The sequence below is a fragment of the Coenobita brevimanus genome, chromosome 58 (assembly GCF_032717465.1).
Source record: "Coenobita brevimanus isolate Jiangsu-jjx chromosome 58, ASM3271746v2, whole genome shotgun sequence".
NCBI classification, from domain to species: Eukaryota; Metazoa; Arthropoda; class Malacostraca; order Decapoda; family Coenobitidae; genus Coenobita; species Coenobita brevimanus.
In genome coordinates this window covers 9,804,034-9,829,499 of record NC_137011.1, presented here as the reverse complement: position 1 = coordinate 9,829,499, position 25,466 = coordinate 9,804,034, and the positions used below count along the sequence as shown (strand labels likewise).

Sequence of the window (25,466 nt, the reverse complement as noted above, 5' to 3'; positions counted from 1 at the left end):
CTACTGTTTAACATTCATCATGATTATCATCACCATTATGTCACCTGTTCACCCTCTCCTTCCCTGTCTTATCACCATTACCGCTGATCCTCTTGTTATTGCAGATCAAACCATCATATTCACCATTATTACAACACCCACCATTATCTTCACCATGTGTTCTTACAAAATCTCACCATCCATTCTCATCACTTTCTTCATCTTGCTATCATTTACCCCTTCAATCTGAGGACATTTTTTTTTTTGCTATATATTAAGTCTGTTTCAGCTTGGGGTATACTTATTCGAACTGGAGAGCTTTGATATAACCTAAATAAATCCCTCCACCACTGGAGTTTTTAACAAAATTGAAGAATATCGTCTGGCGGGATTCTGAATGAAATAAGACATCGTAGTAAGGAGCAAGTGGTACTTTACTCATACTTACAACAAACACCACGACCACTTTCACTCCAACTTTCACAGCTCTTATCACGGCAGTAGTGTGCTGCCATCCGAAAGGATGCAAGATATATTTCAGGCTGGGTTTGGGTACAGTTTGTGGCTTTGAATTTTGTTAAAACAATTTTTACTGTTTTTTTTTTTCCCCTAGACGTACCAACGTGCTATAAAAACACACAAGCTGATTCCATGACGCCAGTCCAGAATGAGACAACCCAAGCGTGTATTTATTATGGAAGCGGTGACATGGGTAACGATGCGTAGCACAAAGGAAGACTGCTATAGGCTTCGAGGAACATACTATAGATAAGTGTCAGTATAACTTCTCTTTCATGCCTCAGTACAACGTCACTCACACTCAGCCTCCGTGATAGGTATCACCATCATTATCTTTCCTATTCACTAACCTATCATCATCAATCATCTTCTGCATCCAGGATCTGTCACCATATCCACTTCTCTCCTTTCCTACTGTGGTCCTGACCTTGTGTACAGTATATACCACTCAAGTCTTTCGTTGGTTAAAAAGAGGGATGCCTTCACGCTGTAGTACCGATTTAGCCGGGCGACTCCTTTGTCCGGTTATACAAAAGTCCCTAAACTTGCTCTCTGTCCCTTAAAAGTAGGACAGTGGTCTGCAGGGGAAGGGCAACCAACCTCCAGTAATACAGGGTTCACGTCCAGATGAGTCTGGGGCCACAAAAACAGTAACTCTTCACCAAGACGACGAACTTTATATTTCATTCTGGTTACCTTCAGACGATTTTGTTTTAACTTTAGGAAACCCGTCCCAATGAAACAGTAAAACGTGATGTAATTAAACTCGTCTGCCTTGGAAGGATCTCTCTCTAAAAAAAAAAATAATAATAATAATTAGGTGACCTCAAGAATAAAAAAGAAAAAACGCCCTCTAGCTGAAGAGGAAAGCTATGGAGGTCTGTACAGTCCTGAAAATGGTTGGCAGCTCTGGTATACACGATTAAACTGTGTTTTATGGGTCCTAGAAGAAAACTAATCCATAGAGCAGAGGAACGTCTCATCGTTACTGGAGAAGTGACCCACCCGCGCCTTATGTTTAATGCACAGGTATATGTGTGGAAGGTTTTGGGTGCGAAGTGCGTGTGCAGGCTTGTGCTGGAGTGGCTGTGTCTGCAGGTGAGCTGCGCTGTATACATAGTATTCGAGGGAACCTGTACAAAGTGTGACATGTTCATTCATTCATTCATTGCCAGACGCCATGTATCCCAAACGGGGTGGCCAAGGGCTTAGAGTTAATTGTTTTACAGGGAGGGGCACTAATCCTCCACCAACCCCACTTGACACGTAGGGATGCCAACAGCATCTGGTGTTCCCAGGCGGTCACCCATCCAAGTACTAACCAGACCCAACGTTGCTTAACTTCGCTGATCGGATGGGAAGCGGTGTACTCAACGTGGTATGGCCATTAATATGTGATAATACGTGAAAGGACATACTACTGCACCCTCTTAATTACTGCCTTCGGGTGGGACTGAACCCAGTTCAAGAGAACAGGTAGACGCACACGCCATCGACTCTGACCGCTACAGGATCCATCTGGTGGTATAAAGGGCTATAATCTGGCATTAGGCAGAGTAAAATATTAAAGACGTCCAATGGCTGAAGGAACTGATGATATGATCACCACAATCCCCGCAGTAACATTCATTGTCTTTTACATTCACTAACCTATCAGCATCCATCGCCATCACCATCAATTACCTGGACACCCTTCACTCTCCCCACTGCATCCCCCCTCCTCCCTTTCATCCATCACTCAGCCTCACCCCCGCCGCCCATTGAGCCGTCAAGGGAGCGGCGCGGGGTGAGAGCGACAGGGAAAGGCTTTAGTGCTGCAGCGGTGGTCCTGTGTTGCAACCCAGCCGGGGGACAACCACACCAGAATTCCGTATACACACCACGTCAGCAGGGAATGGGAGGGGACGGGTGGGCATGGGATGGAAGAGGATGGGAAACGAATGGGAGAAAAGGGTGACAGAAGGGATGGCATTGTTGAGAGATTGTTAGCTGAGCGGGAGAAAGAATGGGAGATAATTCAGAATGTGGATAGAGGAGTAAGGGGGGACTGGAGACTAGGAGATGGGAAGGAATGGGAGAAGAGAGGATGGATGAGAAGGGAGGAATAGAGAGGAGGGGAAGAGCAAGTGAATAGAAGAGGAGGGGATAAGAGGAGGAGATGGGAGAAGACTGGGAGAGGAGTTAGGGTATGACTACTCCAGAATATCTTATACACACCACGCCAAAAAGGAATGGTGTAGAAGGGGTAGGGGAAGGATGGAAGGGGAGGAGGGATGGGGAAAGCTCAGAAAAGAGGGAGAGATGTGGAATAGGAATGGATGAGAAGAGAGAGAGAGAGAGAGAGAGAGAGAGAGAGAGAGAGAGAGAGAGATGTTACAAAGGAAATACAAATAACACGACTCCTATCACACCTTAACATGGTTATATTTGGGAGATAAATTTATTACATTTAGGTCAAGCAACGTGTTTAATTTAAGGATAGGAAAGAGAAAGAGAGATAAGCGAAATGAGAGAAGGCTGGAGAGTACAGAGGAGGGAATGGTAAGGGATGGGAGGAGTGGGAATAATAGAAGAGTGGGTGATGGGGGAGAAAAAGGGAACGGGGGAATGATGGGAGAGAAATGAGGGGGAGGGATGGAAGCGCTGGAGATGTGGGGAAAGGAGACTGGGGGGTGGGGATGCGAGAAGAGGGTGAGGGATTGGAAAAGAGGAAGTCGAGGGATGGACAGGAGTGATGGGAATGGAGACGAAGAGGAGAATGTGAGAAGAGTACAAGAGCGGATAGGAGAGGAGTGACAGAGAAGAGGAATAGTGAGTATAAGACTTTCATAAAAAGAAATGAAAGAGGAAGTAGGGAATGAAAGAGAGGAAGAAATGAGGAGGTGCGAGGAAGGATGGAGAAAGGGAAGTGAGGAGGAGCTGGATAAAAAATATATAACAATAAAAAAGCTAGTTAACTGGCTACTTGGTTCTCCTTACCCCAGCTGCCCAGGTGTGAACACCTCATTAACCTACTTTCAGGTGAAACAGAGTCTCTCTCTCTCTCTCTCTCTCTCTCTCTCTCTCTCTCTCTCTCTCTCTCTCTCTCTCTCTCGTTGTAGTAGTGTGTATGTGTGTGTGAAGGAGGGAAGGATGATAGAAAAGTCTGGTGCTTGCAGGGAAGCTTAATAAAATATACATCACTTTCTACATAAACAATGAACCACTTAGTATAAGTTCATTATACAATAAAAAAGTAAATGCACCTCCCTTTAACCCTTTAACTCTAGTGCATACTCTCTCTCTCTCTCTCTCTCTCTCTCTCTCTCTCTCTCTGTTTCTCTGATAGTCTTTTTCACTTCCTTTCTTATTTTCACTCATATTTTCATGTTTTTCTGTTATATTTATTTTTTCTTATTTTGTTCTACTCAGAGAATTATCTCATTAATTTCTCTTCCTCTCTCTTTCTCTCTCTCTCTCTCTCTCTCTCTCTCTCTCTCTCTCTCTCTCTCTCTCTCTCTCCCCTCCACCTTCAGCAGTAAAGGCAGGAAACTCATTCATAACATTAACACGCATACACCTACTCGCATCATTTAGGAGTAAACAGAGAGGTAACTGCAAGGATTAAGAGCATATTAAATTAACAACCTCTCATTGTCAAAACAAGGTGTACACAAAAATTACACACACACACACACACACACACACACACACACACACACAGAAAGAGAGAGAGAGAGAGACAGACAGACAGAGACAGATAAACTGATACACAAAGACAATATCAACACCACAAGATCAAGGTCCATGTTTTACTTTAGCTCCAGTTAACGAGCACAACAAAACTCTGTAGCTCCAGTCCTCAGCAGGAAACTCTAAGAAGCCTAAACCTATATAGTATCAGAAGTATCTCTAAAAAGATTTCAGTAACAATACAAAAGCTATCCCTAAAACAGTTTTCTCACTCTCGGTTGCTAGGAGACGATTTTGATAAGAAAAATTCCCTCCTCCTCCTCCTCCTCCTCATCATCATCATCATTCTTCTCGCCATCATCATTCTTTTCCTCCTTCTCCTTGTTGTCCTCCTCCCTCTCCTGAAAAAGGCAGTGCCCTTCCCACCCCTGGTGTAAGCTATCTAGCTGGAAAAATAGAAGAAATGAAACAAAAGCATTCGGAGCCGAATGCTAATCGCCCGCCAAAATATGTTGATGGATAAGGTACACGGTACCTAAAAACTAGTTTGAAGAAAATTAGCAAATCACTACCGACTTCAGTTACCGTGTTTCACAAAAAGCCAGTCCATATTAAACAAGTGATGCCAGGCACTACAAACCTCGCCCGACAGCAGTTATTTTCATTGTTGAAAAATACTGACTCGTTCCTGCCATTTAGTGTCAGTGCACAACTAACCCATTTGTGTCCAGCGTCCTCATTATAGGACGGAACTGGGCATGTTCAGAAGTGCATAAAGGAGGGAGTCCCGGCGTAGGGACCTATGAGCTTCGCGACTATGAGCCGATAGGCGGGGAGGGGGGCGGTACGCCTAGCACACTTTCGCAAAATCCCTCACATAAGAACCCCGGGAGTTGATGAGTTAAAGTATAAGGTAATGGCACAAATGTTTTCAAGTTACGCCTTTTGAAAATCCGTTATTTTGATTTTGATCTTTCAAGGTCACTCAAGGTCAAAGGTCATGCTGCTAAATGAAAGCCCATATGAGCCTTCCTATATCCTGGTAATAGTAAATATCTCTATCCTCAATGAGTTTCAAGTTATAGCCCCCTGAATATCCGTGACCTTGAGTTTGACCTTTCATGATCATTCAAGGTCAAAGAACTTGGTGCCAAATGAAAGCCCATATTACTAGTTCCTGTATGTTCCAAATAATAAATATCTCTATCTTCAACCGTTCTCAAGTTGCAGCTCTCTGAAAATCCGTGACCTTGATTTTGACCTCTCAGGGTCACTCGATTACTTCCAAAATTTAATCAGTTTTGGGACCAGTGCCCACATATCCTGAAAGTTTCATGGAATTTTATCCAGCCAATTTTCCGTAATATTGCTAACAAACAAGGAAACAAACAAACAAATAAACAAAAAACACATAAACAAAGTAACCAATACAGAAACCCGGGTAAAACAACATCTCGTCGGACTCTGTTCGGGCGAGGTGAACAGACATATGGCGGCTGGCATTTGATGGTCTTTGATCAAATCCTCACCGAAAAAGCTACTGACTTCTGTACATCCACATAGTCGCTATTTTCTGAAGGTTTGGTGAAAATTCGTCCACAACTTTTCGAGATATTCTGGCAAGACACACACACACACACACACACACACACACACACACACACACACACACACACACACACACACACACACACACACACATCTTGCCTTGCTAAAGGCGGGCACAAAAAGGACACCGTATCTATCTGTCTATAGCCAGACGCTATAATTTCGTAAAGGGTGGCCATTTGTCTTTGAGTTAGTTGTATTACGGAGAGGGGCACTAACCCTCCGCCAACCCATTTGTTGATACGTAGGGAGCACATATATATTAGATTATATGGTTACCACCCAGCGTTGGAAATGGTTTCCCGGCTTACAGGAAACCATTAGTCTTGCCACTCAATGTAAAGCCACTTGAAAATGAATGAAAAGTAAAAAATAGTGCGACGAAAGATGGGAGAAATACGAAGAGAGGAAGGTAGACAGAAAAAGAATGATAAAGACGAAGGAAGAAATAGACAGCACTACATCATGGAAGTGGATGATGGTCGCAGCAACCACCTACCACTCACTTCTGAAAAAAAAAAAAAATCCATACATGCCTTCTAAAAAACACGAATGATTTCTCCCTAGTGCATATCTTTCTGGGCAAGGAAGAGGGAGGCTGGGGTTGACTGAGGCAGCTGATGTAGGGGGAAGCGTGAGTACAGCATGAGACTGTGATCTGGGGAGGGATTAATAGATATAGGGAAAATGGGGATGTAAAGTGTGTGTGTGTGTGTCTGTGTGTGTGTGTGTGTGTGTGTGTGTGTGTGTGTGTGTGTGTGTGTGTGTGTGTGTGTGTGTGTGTGTGTGTGTGAGAGAGAGGGGGGGAGGGGTGAAGGTTGAAAGGAGATGTATAAATGAGACCCTGAGGAGATGTTGGGGAGAGTGTACGAAATGAATGAGGGGGAGAGGATGGAGGTAATTAAGGGTAGTTTTTGAAGTGGGGAGGGATTTGAGGGGCGATATTATAGTGTGAGGGAGGGACTGAGAGGACGGAGAGGTAAAGAGGAGGGGGAGAAGATGATGAGATGAGAAGAAGGGGGAGAAGAGTTGCGGAAAGTAAGGATATTGGAGGGAGGAACTAAGATGTAAAGAAGTTAAAGGTGTTGGGGGGGAAATACAAAAATGTGAGTGGGAGATATTGAGGAAGATACGGAAAACAGGAAGGAGGGAGGTAACAGGGTGGGGGGAGGAGCTTTGTGGGAATATAATAATGTGGGAGATGGAGAGAGGGGTTGATAAACACATATGAAAAAGGAGAGAGAGAAGCTTAGATTAGGAGAAGAGGGGACAGGGGGAAAGGAGGTTTGAAATGCGTGTCAAAAATTGAAGGAGAAAAGACGAGGGAGGGGGGAGGGATTGATGACGTGTGGAGAGAGGGGGGGAAAGGTAAAACGAGATGGGAAAAGGTGTGGGGTGAGAAGACAGAACTGAAAGATGAGTGAAAAAGTGGAAGGGCAAGAAAGGAGGATGGGGATGAGGAAGCAGTGTGAAAAAGAGGGTCAAAAATAAAAAAAGATATAGGATGGATGGGAAGGAGGAATTTAAATGTGTGTGCGTGTGTGTGTGTGTGTGTGTGTGTGTGTGTGTGTGTGTGAGAGAGAGAGAGGGGGGGGGGACAGAGGATATAATAACGATGAGATGTGGGAAGGAAAAAAAAAGTACATGGGGCGTGGAAAAGTCATGTAAGACAGAGAGGAATAGGTAGCGGAAAGAAAAGTGTGGGGTTGGAAGGAGTTAGGAGGGAATAGATGGATGGAGAGGGTATGAGGTAAAAAGATAGGCAGGGGATGGAAAGAAAGGGAGATGAGGGTCAGGAAAAGAGGGGGATGGAGGGCAAGGAAGCAGACTGGGAGAGGAAGGGAGGAAAGGGGAAGAGAGGGGATTTAGGTGAGAGGGAGGGGAGGGTGGGAAGGAAAAGTAAGTTCTCCCTGTATCGGTTCTAAGAAAAAAAAAAAAAAAAGAAGTGCTAATTAAAACTTTCCGGCCAAGTTATAAATTAGGTGCCGCTGGAAGGTTAATCTCGCAAAATAATCTTCGAAGAAGGAGAAGGAGGACGGTGATAGGACAACGGTGGACATTGTGAGATAAAAGAAAAAAAATGTCAAAATAGCTGGACGGAATATAGTGATGAAGATAACAGAAGACCAAGAGCATAGATAATAATAATGTTTTGTAAGTTAAGACAGTGATAGACATTTTAAGATATAACCGAAAAAAAATGTCAAAATTGCCGACTATATTATAAAGAGATAATAGAAGGTGAGTAGAAAAACAGATAATGATAAAGGTTTCGCCGTTAAGACATCACGGACATAAAGATATAACACAATCAACAGAACGAATACCACAATAAATAGAGAAGAAGAGAATCTGAGGAAAAAAAATAACAAATAGTAAAGTCTGTAATGTCAAGGAGGAGGAGCAAGGTGAGATGACAGGGACGCACAGTGTGTGAGGGGAAAGAACAAAAAATATAATAGAGCAAATAGAAGGAAATGTGTATATGAAAAACACTGATAGCCAGAAAATTATGGAGGATTGTGATAATATGAAAATGAAAAAAAATGAACAGATTTTTACGGAGAAAGTAAAGCAATCAGTATAAAATAATTGTGACTAATACGCTATTGTGTAAAGGAGAAAAATACAGAAAAAAATATATATAATAACAGAGACAAAGAGAATATTATAGAGAGAAGGAAACTCATAGGAAAGGGCGGACATAATGAAAACAGAAAAGAAGAAGACCAAGAGAAACTGAAAAATGCGCGAGAGAATTAGTTTGTAGTAAGAAAGGAGGAGAATTATATATATATATATATATATATATATATATATATATAAACTGTTCAATATAGAGAAACATATGAGAGAAGTGGAAGGTACTAAAAGAATGAACAACAATGAACAGAGCCGGAAAGAGGAAAATATTATACAGGCTATAGTGTCAAGATGGGAACTATCAGGACAGGGGGTAACACTGAAAAAAAAAAAAAGTAGAAAAAGATGATGAAAGCCAAGGGAAGTTGAGAAGAGAGAACAAAAACAGAGGACATTATGAGACAAGAGAAAAATTAATAATACAAAAATGCTGAAAAAAAAGAGAATAGAAAAAGGGAGAACAAAAAAGAAAAGCAGCAATTTAGAGCAGGAGGAGGCTGATAGAACACCACAATACAATGAGACAGAAAACTGAAAAAAAAAAAGAAAGCGAAAAAAGCTGAAATCAAGGGAAGCAGAGTGGAAAAGTTTCAAATAACAGAGGTTCTTGCGTAGAGACAGTGGCTGGTATTATAAGTAAGAGGCAAAAAATGGAAAGCGAGATATTATTAACTAAAAGATGATAATAGGGAGAGGACTGAATGAAACACTGGAGAAAATCGAGGCTATATTTTAGATAAAATTACTAACACTGCAGGATCATACAAAAAGCATAGCAAAAAAGTACAAGAAAAATGGAAGGAAAAAAATTGTGAATAGGTCAATAAAAGAATATGTTATGTTGTGTTGATGATGATAATGATAATAATGATGATGCTGGAGTGATAGCTTTGTTGAAGGTGTTTGTTGGATTCAAAAGTGGGAGATTTCTTGAATAAAGTGGGTATGAATATAAACATAGTGGGATGATGATTTTGTGACGGTGATACGACAGATACGAAATTTTAGGCATATAACATCCTAAGCATTTTCTTCTGCATTCCCACTACTCTTTTTCTCCAGAGTTTTCCCTCTACCTTCTTACACCCAATAAACTCTGCAGACTAAACTGTTGGTTTGATATCACTATCCTCACACTCTACCAGCATCATTATCACTTCTTATCATAGCCATAACTCAGTTACCACTCAGCACTGTCACTATGTACTTGAATATTCATTTATCAACACCAGTTTTATCATCATTATCATCACTGTCATCAACATCAACAGCATCATCATCACTTCTCATCACAACCATAGCTCTACTACCTCTCATCATTGTCTCTCGTATATCCACATCATCACCAACATTGTCAATACTATCATCACTATACTCACCATTAGCATCATCACCATCACTTAAAATCACAGCCTTAACTCGACTAGCACTCATCACTGTCACTATGTATATCCTCGTCATCGCCAACACTCGCATCACTATCATCACTGACATTATCATCAAAGACAAAATTTAACTGCCGGAGAGTAAGCTCTTAAAGCACGTAGAGAAACACACGAAAAGACAGTTAACCACAAAATACCCCAAAGTAATTTTGTCACGCATTTTTTTCTCCCGATAGTTGATGGAAATATATATTACCTTGAGTCTGATATGTCGGTGCTATATTTAGACGTAAAGTTTGAGAAAGATTCTCTCTCTCTCTCTCTCTCTCTCTCTCTCTCTCCACAAGTCACTTACTCAACACTGATACAGAATTGGAATGAAAGCTGGACGAGACGCCAAATACTCTTTACACAGAAGTTCAAAATCTATTCATAGAAAATCGACAAACAACTGACATGACTCTTTTCTGAGGAGATAAATATGTATTAGATAGTAATGCTAGTTTTGCCAATACATTATGACTCCCACGGAAGTAAAAATATGCGTTCAATATCGATGCCCTTGCTGTCCTCATCGATACAATAAAATACACTTACCTGATCCCAACCTGTCAAACTTAGTCTAATCTTCTCTAATTTGACAAAACCTAAATGAACATGACCAGTTTAAATCTACTCGGGCCTAACCTCAAATAACTCTACCTGACCTAATCTGATGTAGACGAACATATTATAACCCAAAATATTCTAACCAGACCTAACCCAGTCTAAGCCTGTCAATATTTCAGGATAAAAACAACATCCACTTCCCACATGCATTTTCACCGCAAGGAAAAAGAATGACAAGCAGCAACAATATTTTTCACACATTTTTTCTTTTTTCTACCAACTGCCTCCTTTATACAGTTCAGGACACAGGTCAGCTTACTAATACCCTCTATTCACTTCACATCTTGGGCAAGTCCACTAATTTCTTCCTTAACAGATCATATACAAGAGGATAAAGAATGGAAGGAAAAATAATTATATATATACCAGCGTTCTCTCAGCTTAGGAGTGTCAACCTGCAAAGTGAGAGGCAGAAAACGTGAAAGACTCTGCCATAGTTAGTTTACCTTAACCTAGCTCAATTTTCTTTTTCCTTTCGCAGCTTATATCAGGTGTAATTCAGTGGCAGAAAACGACAATGCTGCGGGTCTGTACTCTTTTGATGCTATTTCTTCGTGACTAGCACTATATTCCAATGATAATCTTTTGCTATAGCCCAGCATTCAAGATGGACAGATGACAATTTTAGGCCAACTTAAAGTGAATTTTGTACAAGCGAAATTTGATACTCCTTTTTCTCTTATTCACCTTTTACTCAGCTTCAGAGGGCGTTAACACATGCAGGACTCACCAACTGAGGCCAGGTTAAGGTGAAAATATTTTAGGTGAACTTTTATCCTCCCTCTGTACCTCGCTCGACTTTTATTCAGCTTCAAGGGATGTAAACAGATGCAGGACTCGCTCGGCTGAAGCGAAATGTGAAACGTACATTATCTTTCACTTTGCATATTCATAATCCTGTAAGTTGCTGCTGCTGTGACGTTACTGATGGTCATATTCAGCAAAAGTTGTATCGCCATGCTGCTTGTGATTTGCATTTTGATATGGAGGACGAAGAATTTTTGATGCATACGTACCCCACTAACTGACTGTACTGATCCTTTTCCTTTTTATACTTCACTGATAATCCTTTTTAGAACTGTAATATTGTGTCTTGTTTCTTGGACCTAAACTCATTATTTTACTTTCTAATGTCTGCTTGTTTTCAGCTGACGGAACTAAGCTACTCCCACAAGTTCATATGTTGTGGTTACATGGGATTCAATGAGCTTTAATTCTGAGGTACGAGTAAGAATGAGTCACCTCTATTGCTGTACTCCTTTTATCTTAACTTGGCCCAGATTTTCGTCGAGCTGCGGCTTATTCCACGTAGCTCCGTGTCAGGAAAAACAACACTAGCCTACGGCACTATATTCTGCTCATAGCACTTTTTCGTGGCAAGCATCTTGTTCTAGTGTAGTATTGTTACAACTCAGCATTCAAGATAGAGAGATGGCAATTTTAGCCAAGTTAGAGTAAAACGAGAATGGTAAAAAAAAAAAAAAAATCACTGACCACATTTGGCCATCGACTGTGCTGAACTGAATTTGGAATCTTCCTTAGCTGAAATTAAATTTGCTATAACCCTTGTGGCACGGTGTTATCTTTAGTTAATTTATTTCCATTTTTCAAAATCCATAACTCATTTTCACTTAGCAGACGGCCAGTTGCGGTCAGACTGGAGGATAAATTTAACTAGTAATCAAGGAGACTCATTCCTAAGTCATAACAAAGTCTTATAGAATGTTATGTAAGCATCGGCTCACATTCTCCTCGGTTTGGGAAACTCCCAAACACCTCTTCCTTAGCGATTTATTTTTGCATATGGGGGGGGCGGTTAATATACATTTCTGTGTTATTTATGCAGAATAGGCGATATGGAAAAGATTTATGTAACACAGAGAGGAGAGTAAGCTAATAAACAAAATAAATCGGTTAGGAAATGGTGCTAGGGATCTTCCTCAACCAATGAGAATACAGGCCCACGACTTGGTACTCAGGTAATGAGAGTAACTCAGTTCTCTCAGATAAAACCAAACAGGCAGTAGTATTTTGTTCTTGTGATTTAGGGACAATTTTATTAAGTTTTAAGATAGACTTCAAACTGGTGAGGCTATAGTTGGCTACTTTCACCTGACGGAACTGGATCAGCCTTACTACTTACCATGTCGTGGTTACATTTTATTCAGTATGCTGTCGTTATGAGGTACAAACGAAGCTGCTTGGTTACTAATCATTTCCATAATCCAGTCTGACTACACCTGGCCATCAACTGAGCTAAAAAGGGCTTGGGATTTTTATCATATGAAAACAGACTGACTGTAGTGTGCTCTCTCACGATCTCCGTCACTGAGAGAAGTTTTATCTAGATTGAATAAAAGCGACTGAAAACAGCAGTGATAAAAGAGACATCGCCGGATTTAAAGTTCGTTCACTCAGTATCCCAGAATCATATGAGAATATTAGAAAAGTTGACACCAACAGAATGACTATGAGGATACTATGAGAATTAGGCAAAATTGGCACACAAGAAGGCTGTACCTCACCCACTAAATCCTTCCTTGCGAAACTGGCAAAAAATGTGAGAAGGACACAAAATTGTATATAAAAGCTTTTAAGAATGGTTTACGGGAAAGGATAGAGGAAAACGTATCTTTGTGCTGGAGCATAAATACTATTACTACTTCTACCACCACCACTACTACAACCACCACCATCACCACCACAGTAACTAATACCACTGTTACCAGATTAAGTGCTAAAGGTTGTGCCCCAAAGTCCAATGGGTTTTACACTACCTTATATTGGACTATGTGATAACAGATGCGCCCTGCCTGATGTCTGAAGTAGAACTGATGGTGGTTAACCGGCTCCATATTATCCTTCTAACTCCATATACACAATTCAGCAAAAATTCAGTGTGATAACACATAGGTCAGCATACATTTTCTCACATAGGCCCCTAAAGGTTATACATGGATACACAGGGCTACACTTATACACTGTTATTTATACACTAATACATACACCAACATTCATACAATGTTTAGTTTGTAATGTCCAGTTTACAAGTTATCAGTCTAGTTTGTAAGAAAGCGTTAAATCATCTGCAACACCACTACCACCACCACTAATGTACTATTTACTTCTACTACGAATGTTAGCTTTTCTCTACATCATCTCCATCCATTTGGTAGTTATATTGTGAAGATAAAAACCAACCTTCATAATGCAGTTCACCATTTGGAGCTGTAATGTCAGGGTTAACACTAACCTTCATAATACAATCCGTTGGCCCCAAACACGCCAACGATTGTGGTTACTAACCATATACTAATACTTTTAATGTTTTTTTTTTTAATTAACTTTACATACTAATAAAGACATCAATCTATTGGAGTCCCTGGTCCCTGAGGCTCTCGATCACAGTAGTTTCGTAATGCATACCCACCAGACAGACAGGCCTGAGAGCTGATTTTCTTGTGCCCCTGAGGCACAGACCCCAGGAGGGAGAACGACAACTGACATCTCATCCAGGCCATAACAGAACTTTGAGGTTGATGCTTCGTCTCAAAAAGACCTCTGCCAGTCTCGAATAGGGTCTCCCTGCCTTACCCATCCTACTAGATGTTGTGAACACAAAGGGAGTGCATCTACCGTGGTAAACATGCTGGATCCTTTTTTGATAGTTTCTGTTTTTTCTTGTTCCAGTCTCCTGTGTGCATCCTCGTAAGACTATTTGCAGTGATATGCTGCCATAGCATCAAATATCCTAATGTCGAAGAAAGCCTTTTGCCACATGCCCAGAAATCTCGAGCACTGACATCCACTCTTGCATCATTTGATGTGTTTGTAGTTTTGTGGATGAGGTGCACTCTGTCTAGACTCTAGAGGGAGCAGAGCTGGCTCTATGGTGTCATGGCATATTTCCTGTAGCATCGTCGCAGTGAGGTCATGTACTTCATGTCGAATGCACACAAAACCTCCATTCTTGCAAACCATTGCATGGTTAGCATCAAAAAGTGCCACAGGCACACATTTGAGGTAGGTTCTCTATTGGCCACCCATAACTCAAGGCTACGACGTCAATAAATTCTTGTTTGTTGAAATGGAAGACTTTTGCCTTGAGAGGCAAGGTTGTCAGCCGACTCGATACCCCAACCTCCTGTACCATTTCAACTCTTCTACACTGGTCTGAAATAAGATGTTCTATTATGTGCTGCAGATGGTCCTTTTGCCTTGCTTCCCGCTCTTTGCTTATCTGTTTCTTTATATCTTTCTGCCGTTGTTGATCAGTTTCTCTCGTTTCAACCTGAGCACAAATCTTCTGTGACATGGTTTCGGTGAGCCAAAGCGAAGTTCTATGTTCATATCCTGCCATGACTGCTGTATTTATGCTGCCAAGGCCTCCCATTGTACGAGTAAGCAAACAGATGTTTTGTGCTGAGGCATCTGTGGACTTCCTGAGTCTGGCTGAGGTCAGCAGACCTCTTGCAAATTCTGATGGAAAGACAGTTCTATCTGTGAACAGTGTAGGCTTGACATTGGGCAAAACACACAAAGGAAACTCTCTACCTGTGCCCTGATATATTGTATGAGAGTTAGAGATCAACTACATTCGGTGGGTGTAACATCTAAGCTCCCAATAAAGCATCCAGTAGTAATATGGAGTCTTTAAGATCAACCCGAAATCCTGTCGGTAAATCTACTGGCCCATAAGCCACACCATCCTGGATGGTAGTGCTAGAAGATCACTTTCTTCTGGTATGGGGATATAGCCACTGGTCAGTGATGGGAGGAATGATTCCCTGATAGCATCTTCCAGTCATTTTTGCGGCAACCCTATATAGGGGATGATCCGCATCACGAAGGTTCATTTGTGCTTTATACTCGTGCCTTACGCAAATGAGGTGTATGCTGCATGAGCTTCTGTTTTGCGTGGCTGGATAGTAAGCGTCGGCCTCTTTGCTCATCCTTGTTTAGCTTGTTTCACGTAGCTTAGTGGCAGAATAACATAATATTTTGGCCCTGCATCCTTTTCATAGCACTTCTTCGTGACTTGCATCATACTCTGGTATCGATATCTTTTTACACCCCAGTACAGTATTCAGAATGAAAAGACGGCAATTATAGTTCAAGTTAGAGTAGCAAGAGTAATGATTCTGTCCTGTCAGAGGTTATATGTAGCCAATGAGAATATGAAAAGGATAATAAAGATTTCTCTCTCTCTCTCTCTCTCTCTCTCTCTCTCTCTCTCTCTCTATTTCTGTATCTATCTATCTGTTTTTCTATCTCTCACCAGCCATACCATCCAACTGAAACAGTGAAACTGCTAGCTAAATGAAACTCAAGATCGCTGCATTGTGTGAATTAAAATATCTTATAATCCATTCGCCAACAGGTTTCAAGGACTAAGTTTGATCATGTGGTGGCAGTAAGAAAAAAAAAATTGTGTAACGCTATAGTAATGAGGGATATAAGAATTTAGATGTGAAAAGTGAATGAAGCTAAACTAATTACTCTTTTCAAAAGAGCTTCACATTTCATTTGTCTTTTTCTGTTATTTTTCTGTCCTTTTTTTCTTTGCTACAAAATAATGTGCATGCTAAAAGACGAAATTCAGATTAATTGATGCATTATTTAAAATTCACACTAGGCATATCATTATTACAAACTAAAATATGTACATAGTCTCCGCTCTCCAGTAATGCACATCATCTCGATATCAAAGAGTTCGTTGCATTATTAAACAGCATGAGCATGAAATATATGAAGAACCTTTAAAATGTTCTGGTGATATTGAGAATTATAAGATTTTTAGAGTGGGAAAAGAGTATAGACAATGTGTTTCGAAGCATTTGTCAAGGCTACCCCTCATAAGATGCGGTATCATGCAAGAAAATGAGAGACACATATATAGACAGTGGTAAGGCTGTGGACTGCTGACCACAAGGACGCGATTTAGATCCTAGGCTGGTGCAGAAAAAAAATAAAGATTTGAATTTCTTCAGTTGTCTTTAACAGATTCTCCAAACGCAACACACAGACGCCCCCATGTGGTAACACCGATATTGACAAGTTGCTATAGTGTCAGGTTATACAAACGTCCTTCATTTCCTTCCCTTTACCCCAAATGTAGGATGGTGGACTGCAGGATAAGGACAACTCTAGCCTGCAGTCCACTGGGTACATGTTCTGATGGGCCTGAGGCAACTACTACTACCACTTCTACTACTACTACTACTACTGCTACTACTACTACTGTATGAGCGAGTGAGCTGTATGAGCGAGTGAAGCAAGCTAAGAAGCCTGTGAACTTTGTGACGGACTCGCACAAAAGGATGCCGCCTATCGGACTGGAAAAGCTTGGTCCTCTTCTAGTTAGTCTTACTGAAGATACAACCAGTATTAAAGAAATGCTTCCAAAGATACTTGATATGAAAACAGAGGTGATAAATACTGCTGATACTCTACGCCAACTGAAAGCTGATATTATTGACTTAAAAACAAAATTTATGAGTGCTGTTTTGGGTTTGGATGAAGCAGTTCGAGACGTCACAACAGGTGAGGTTAATACTGTTGAAGACCTGACTTCCCTTCGTTGCCCAACTGTTCAACCAGTTGCACCAACTTCGCAGCTAGATGCCACGAGAGGAAATACCAGTATGCCAAAAAGAAGTTATGCATCAAAAGTGGCGTCAACTCCAGGTGTCAGTGAGAGTGGTCGTGCGAATGAAGCACACGGACGGAGAGAAGGGTGCAGGGATGCTGAGTCAAGAATGATGAGGAATGGAGATGAACGACGTGAGAGAATGTTCGGCCAACAGGTATCTTCAGGACGTGGTCGTGGTGGTGAGATGGCTGGTGGTGGCGATGACGGTGTTGCTGTGTCTGCGGCTGCTACTGCATTCAGTGAGGAGGGGCGAGTTGAGTGTGCGGCTGCAGCGGGTGGGAATGAGCCAGTGGGTGGGGGCAAGGTTAGAGTGGGACGCAGCCCACCACCGCATGGGTTGACCGCTAAGGATACAGGTGCTATACCTAAGGATGGTTGCCTCGTCCCTGCCAGTAGGAACTCCAGGGCCCCTCCTGACACTACCTCGGAGAATGAAGGGTGGACACTTGTCAATCGGAGGAGAGTAAGAAAGGACAGTCATAAGGTAACTACGAGAGTGACAGGCGTGTTTAGGACTGGTAGCTCTGCAGTTAAAGCAGCCACAAGATTAATTGATATTTTTATAGGAAGAGTAGATAATAACGTGTCCTGTGATGATTTGAAGAATTTTATTTTTGATGTTTTTGGGGTGCAAGTTGTATCGGTGTCTAAATTAGAAAACTGATTAGAACTGGTGAGCATCAAGCTTTTAAGGTGACACTAAAACTTTCTGAGAGGGAGAGACTGTTTAACCCAGAACTTTGGCCTGAGGACATTATTGTAGATAAGTTTTTTGACAGATCCAAGAGACAGGTACAGTAAATATAGTTCTTAGCTGTTTTTTTTTTTTTTTTTATAAATATCTTTCTTTTTATTATCGGTAAATACAATTAAGAAATTTTTTTATTTTATTCCCTTTTTAGACTTTCTTTTTCCATTTTATTATGGCTTCTGGTTTTATAAAATTTTGTACGTATAACTGCTGTTCTCTGAGGAAAAATATTGATCCAGTTAGAAAGTTAACATCATCAGGTTATGATTTTATATTTTTACAAGAAACTTTTATAACTAACGATAAACTTGGTATTTTAGATTTTGTTGATGAAGACTATGACTGTGTTGGTGTGGGTGCCACATTCTCCGATAAGGCCTTAACCAGCACGGGGGGCAGGCCAGAAGGAGGTATGGCCATCCTATGGAAAAAAGATGTACATTTAAAAATTAATGAAATAATATTAGAGAAGAATTTTATGGTTTTTAGTGTTAATATTTTTGGTTTTACTATTGTTTTTATTAATGTTTACTTGAAGAGTGATGTATGGGAAGTTACAACTTTAAATAACTATCTTGAATCACTCTCCAGGCTGGATCATTTCCTTGATGCTTTGAATTATGACTGTGTGTTTTTAATTGGTGATTTTAATGCTGACCCTTTTTATGGAAGAGCTTGGAGAAATCTTTCTGATTTTATGAACAGAAATTCCTTACGATGCTTTGATGTGGACAACCTTGACAGTAATTCTTACACGTTCATAGGCTACGGCAACTCTGTGTCTAAATGGCTAGATCATGTTTTGGGCAATGAGCATAACTGTATAAAGATAGAGAATATGGGCATACGGCAAAGCATTATTGGCTCTGATCATTTACCACTGGAAGCCACAGTTAGTTTGACCGGAGGTTTGTCGGCAATTCATTCTCACATATACTCCAGTAATAAAACACAGTTATCTATTAAATGGGATACACTTAAAGATCACGAAATTTGTGACATTAGTCAGTCAGTTGATGCCTATCTACATGATTATTACTCTCTACCCATACATGACTGCTGTAGAACAGGTTGCCGTGACCCAGGGCATCTTAAATTGATTGATGAACTGTATGAAATCATCACGAATAGCATCCAGATCTCTAGCCAAAAATATATGAGACGATGTATTAAGAAAAACAAATTTAATGTAATCCCAGGGTGGAATCGTTGTGTCAAGGACAAACACAGTGTTGCCAGAATAAAATATCTTGACTGGGTAAGGCATGGCAGATTAAGAGGTACAACTCTACATGAAGAGATGCTAAGTTCCAGAAAAGAGTTTAAGCGAGTCCTCAATGAATGTAAAAAAAGAATGAACACAGTGAAATCTGCCGGTCTATTGTGGACAGATTCTATAACAAAAATAAAATTCACTTTTGGAGTGAAGTTAAGAAAAAGAAATGTATTAACAAACTCTCAAATGTTATCGATGGTCACAATGGTGACTTGGAAATAAATCAAGTTTTTTATGAGAAATTCTTACGTAATCAGCCTCATAGTGTTGCGGATGCGGAGGTGGATATTTGTAACGAGATAAGAAGAGCCTGGCCTCACGAGAGAAAGATGTGTTTGACAATCTCCAGCATAACTCTAAGAAAGCTAATACACCGCCTCAACGCTGGACAAGGTCATGACCAGGTTAATTCACCATTTTTAAGGAACGCCTCAGAGTATTTTTTATGTTATCTTGCCCGTTTTTATAATACGTGCTTTGCTCATTGCTACCTCCCTGGGAATTTACTGAAGGGTACCATCACCCCTGTATTAAAAGATACTAAAAAGAATGTAACAGATTCATCTAACTATCGACCAGTAATGCAGTCATCATGCCTTTTAAAGATTTTTGAATTATTTATTTTAGATATCGTATCCGAGAAGCTCGTTTTACATTTTAGAAAGTTTGGTTTTAAATCTGGCTCATCAACCACTGATGCTTGTTTTACTTTAAAAGAAATTATGAAGCGATATTCTAGGTACAAGACATCAGGCCTGGACACAGTTATTGATTTAAGTAAAGCTTTTGATAGGGTAGACCACTTTATTTTAGGTAAGAAGTTGCTAAGATATTCTCTGCCAGTTGACATAGTACTAATGATTCTGCATTACCTAAGAAACCAGCAAGCTAATATTAAATGGCGAGATTATTTTATTAGTCATTACTGTTTTATAGAGAAAGGTGTGAAACAAGGAGGAGTTCTGTCACCTTTCTTATTTAATTTTTGTATAGACAGCATTATTAATGAGATAACAGACACTGATGTTGGATGCTGCTATGGAGAACTCAGATGCAATATATTAGCTTATGCAGATGACTTAGTATTACTGGCAGAGACACCTGCAGAAATGGACACTTTATATAGTAAACTTTGTGCCTGTATAGATGAACACTTGCTTACGGTTAACAGGACAAAATCTAAGTGTGTTATTTTTAGTAACAAAGTGGATGAGACAACAGAGAGCATTGAGCTGAACGGTGATACACTGCAGGTAGTAAAGGTTTGTAATTATCTTGGACATAATGTCTGTTTTAATTTTAAAGACAATGACGATATTATTTTTAGACTTAATAATTTTTATGCCTCATTTAATAGTATTTTTAGGGATTTTAAAGCCGTTGACAGGGACACATTTTTATTTCTTTTTAAATCTTATTGTTTACCAGACTACGGACTTCCATTATGGAACCATGATTCTTCTTTTAACTTAAAAAATTTTAAAGCTTTTGAGATTGCTTTTAGCAAAGCATTAAAGCGTATATGTGAAGTACCGATGACTGCCAGCAGTCACATCACGGCAGCTCGGTGTAATCAACTGCTGCTCAGGCATCACACTGCACTAGTCCAAGCCAGGTACTGTTAGAGAGTGTTCAGGTTGCTAAACCCTATCTTTAGCATTAATAGCCCACTTATCAAGGAGGGATTTTTTATGCAATACCTTTTCAAATACTTCAGAGATGTATATAATGTTAATATTTTTCATGAAGAGCTGGATATTCTGAGATCTCGGATTGACTGGATACAAAGGCACGAGGACAGACGCAATCCTTGTATGTTTTATGGCTATTAGCTTAATTCTAGCATGACTTTTATCCCACATTTTATATGTGTGTGTGTGTTTGTGTGTGTGTGTACATGTATGTGTATATGAATGTGTGTGTATATGTATGCATATGTGTGTGTGTGTGTGTGTGTGTGTGTGTGTGTTTGTGTGTGTGTACATGTATGTGTATATGAATGTGTGTATATGTATGCATATGTGTGTGTGTGTGTGTGTGTGCGTGTATACTGTATATGTATAGTTGTTTTATATAATTTTTTTAGTTTCACTTTTAGTATTGCTTATAATTTAGATTTTTTAGTTTTGGTAACTTTTATGTACAGTCATATGTGGCCTTTTATTATTATTTGATTAGATTTTAACTTTTTTTTTTCATATTTCTTAGTACATGCTTATATAATTTTTTATTTAGTTCTGTAGATTTTCTGTTTTTATAATTTGCAGATATTTATAATGATTTTTTTTATCTTTATATTTTTTGTCTTAGCATTATGGTTTACTAATTTTTATTCTTTTCTGTGTTTTAAAGCTTAATTTGTAATCTTTTTATATCATTAATTATAGTTTGTATTGCCCTAAGAGAGCAGCAGTGATTTGTTATTTTGATGTACAGTATGTGCATGTGAGTGTACTGTATATGTATATGTATTTATACGTATATATGTGAGTATATTGGGTACAGTCTATAACTATTTCAGTGATTACCAAATTCCATCTTTCGGAAGGATATGCTATTGTTAAGTATGTTCTGTACTGTACACAGGCCTCTGGAATTTCTGGGTTATGTAATATTATGTAATCTGTATATGTACTGTATACTGTATTACGAAATAAAGAAATGATGATGATGACTACTACCACTACCACTATTACTACTACTACTACCACTACTACTACTACTACTATTACTACTACTACTACTACTTCTATCACAACTACTACTACCACTACTATTACTACTACTATTACCACTACTACTACTACCATCACCACTACTACTACCACTACTACTATTACTACTACTACTACTACTACTATCATCACCATTACTACTACCACTACTACTGTTGCTCTTACTACTTCTACTACTACTACTACTACTACTACCACCATCATCACCACCACTACTACCACTACTACTACTGATTTTCCAAGAGATCCAACAACACATTCTAATAACACCCTCATTACTACCATCACATCAGTCATGAATTCATTATGAACGATGAGTATTTGTGTCCAAGCAGTGGCATATAAAGTTGCGTGAAGGCGTCTGTTGAGCATAGACGGACATCAAAGCCTAAGGGAACATACTTTATTTTCTACCCACAGAGTCAAGACACAAATGAATAGACAGACAGGGACTAATAAAGAAAGATTAGATACGCATATGGTGAACTAAATAGACGTAAGGATGTGTAGACAGACAAATATATATATATAAACTGGTAGATATAGGTAGATAAGCAGGTAGATGCGGGGAAAATTTACTGGGGCAGACTGTAAACGAAATATAAATCTAACGATGGAAGGAGGAAGGTAGGCAGGGTTGTACGGCATGAAGGGCAAACACCTTTTCCTAAGCTATTTATTTTCCTTGTTACACGTACTCTATGTTACATAAATCTTTGTAACATTATTCCATTCTGCATAAATAACGTACAAAGGATATTAATCAGGCGTATCCAAAAATAAATCGCTTAGGAAGAGGCGCTAGGGAGCCTCCTTACACTACGAGAAGTCAGGCCATGAATTCAGGCGACCCAATAGCTTGACATTAGAATGGATGGACAGACAGAGAAAGATACACAGACTGACAGACAAATAGACAGATAGATTATATACATAGGTACAGATAGATAGACAGATAGGTAGATAGATAGACAGATAGATAGACGAATGGATAGATGAATAGGTAGACAGATAGATAGACGAATGGATAGATGAATAGGTAGACAGATAGATAGAAGGGATATGGTAGATAGATAGATAGATAGAGGAATAGATAGATAGTAAACAGACAGATAGATAGACAGACTGATAGGTGGGTGGAGAGAGAGAGAGAGAGAGAGAGAGAGAGAGAGAGAGAGAGATGGACGGCTTGACAAATAAATGTATAGACAGAAAAATGCAGATGCCTGACAGAGATAAATATAGACAGGATAGATGGACAGACAGGTGTGAAAGAAGAATAGACATAAGTATAGCTCCAAACACACACACGCACACACACACACACACACACACACACACACACACACACACACACACACACACACACACACACAGGTTCACATCTATACACAAATCAATCAACCTACACAGACAAAGCAGAAAAAGTCAAGAAAATATAATAGCCTTCCAAATCCCCATCAGATCAACATACTTCCCCCTTCACCAACCCCCACCCTTCACTCCCACCCTCCATCCATCCCCACCCTTCACTCCCACCTTTCACCCCCACCCTCCACCCACCCCAATCTTTTAACCCCACCCCCACCCTTCACCTTCACCCTCCACCAATCCCCACCCTTCACCTTCACCCTCCACCAATCCCCACCCTTCACCTCTACCCTCTACCCTCTACCCACCCCAATCCCTTAACCCCAACCCCACCCTTCACCCCGACCCTCCACCAACCCCCATTCTTCACCCCCATCCTCCATCCATCCCCACCCTTCACCCTCACCCTTCATCCCCTCGCCACGCACGGTCAGCCAACCAGGTCAGATCAGCCTGGCAACTTTAACCCGGCGTATGACAAAGAAACCCGGCCCTGTGAAGCTTTGCCGCACTCAGGAAGCCAAAATCTGTGGCTCAATTTGATGTTCCTGGCGATATGACCCTCGGCTGCAATAATGGTGGCACACTGACTTAGTAACACCTCTTCCTTAGCGATTTATTTATATGTATATTGCATTTTAACGTTTGACTCTTCACTCTCCATTTCGTTTTAATATCGAGTTATTCTGCATCAGCACCATACGAGGGGATACTGAGGTGTAATGTCCAGAATAAGCCGCTAAGGAAGAGATGTCACGATATCTACACAGTTACGTAGAATACAGTACTACCCCATACTTGAACTTACCCTATCGAATTCATCCCAACCTGACCGAATCAAACCTATCTCAAACCCAATGCTGTTTTAATTAACGAAGTTTAACCTAACCTGTCTATCTATCCATCTATCTTCCATTCTTTCTTTCTACTGCCAGACCCTTTAATCCCGCAAGGGGTGGCCACAAACAAATCGTCTCCACTTTTGTCCTGTCCTGTGCCATATGACTGCTCTTCCTTCAATTCACACACCCTCTCTCTCTCATATATCTCCTTACTCCATCCTCTCCATCTCATCCTTGGTCTCCCCCTTCCACTCTCCCCCTCCAGCTTACTCACATACACTGTCTCGATCTGACCTAAGCCGACCTGACCAGACCTAACATGAACTGATTTAACCTGACCTTGCTAGAGACCTCTGAACTTTGCTGCATCCAGGGAATCCAAATCTGTGGTTGAATTTAATCATAATCCCTGTTTAACCTGACTTAACCACTCCCAAATATTCTGGCTTAACCAACAGTAATTTAATTCAGTCTATCCTAATCTAATACCTTATCTGACCTTACTTACTATTAACCTACCTGGCCTAACCTAAGCCAATCTGCGCTTACTTAATCCAGTATAATAAGTCTGTGCTAACCTGGGAATCTGTATGTGTCGCCGAACTGAGGAGACCAAAACCTTTGTCGAACTTTAGTATGTGAATCTAGCATGACCTAACCGAGCAGGAATTTAACCTATATGATTTAACCTAACCTTGCCTGATCAAAACTATCTTACCCCAGCCTAAGCAAATATAATATATCTGTCTGTCTATCTATTGTCAGATGACTTAATCCCGTAAGGGATGGCCACAAACAAATCGCCTCCATGTCGCCCTGTCCCCAGCCATTTCACTGCCCTGCTCCCAGTTCACATCCCTGTCTCTCATATACCTCTCCACTCCACCCCTCCATCTCATTCTTGGTCTCCCCCTTCCACTTCCCCCTCCACCTGAGCCAATCTAACCTATTTGTGACCAGTTCCTCTCAGTTTAACATGAAAATAACGTTGCGTAGACTAACCTTACCTGAATGTTTGTGTGTCAGCTGAGGGAGGCTAAAAATGAAGTGCACCCAGTGGAATGTTAGGTGTACTTTTTTGCCCGACTGTGCCACTAAACCACTGTAGTACAAATTTGCTAAGTACATTAATTTATCTATCTATCTATCTCTCTTTATTCCTATCTGTCTGTCTATTTTTCATTCATTCTTTCTAATTCCTTCTTTCTCACTCTTTCATTTTTTCTTCCTTTTCTCTTTCTCCCTTTCTTTCTAATACCACTGTATTACAAATTTGCCATGTATATTTATTTATTTACCTGTCTATCTTTCTATATATCTATCTGTCTGTTTATCATTCATTCTGTCTCATTCTTTTTCTCTCC

The 25,466-nt window shown here is 40.3% G+C and overlaps 1 non-coding gene across 1 annotated transcript; it reads right to left on the bottom strand.

The window, feature by feature from the left end:
* Positions 1-1,771: 1,771 nt before the first annotated feature.
* LOC145402737 (5S ribosomal RNA) lies at positions 1,772-1,890 on the bottom strand. The gene has a single exon (XR_013897855.1). It is a non-coding gene; the product is annotated as a 5S ribosomal RNA (ribosomal RNA).
* Between the last annotated feature and the right edge of the window lie 23,576 nt (positions 1,891-25,466).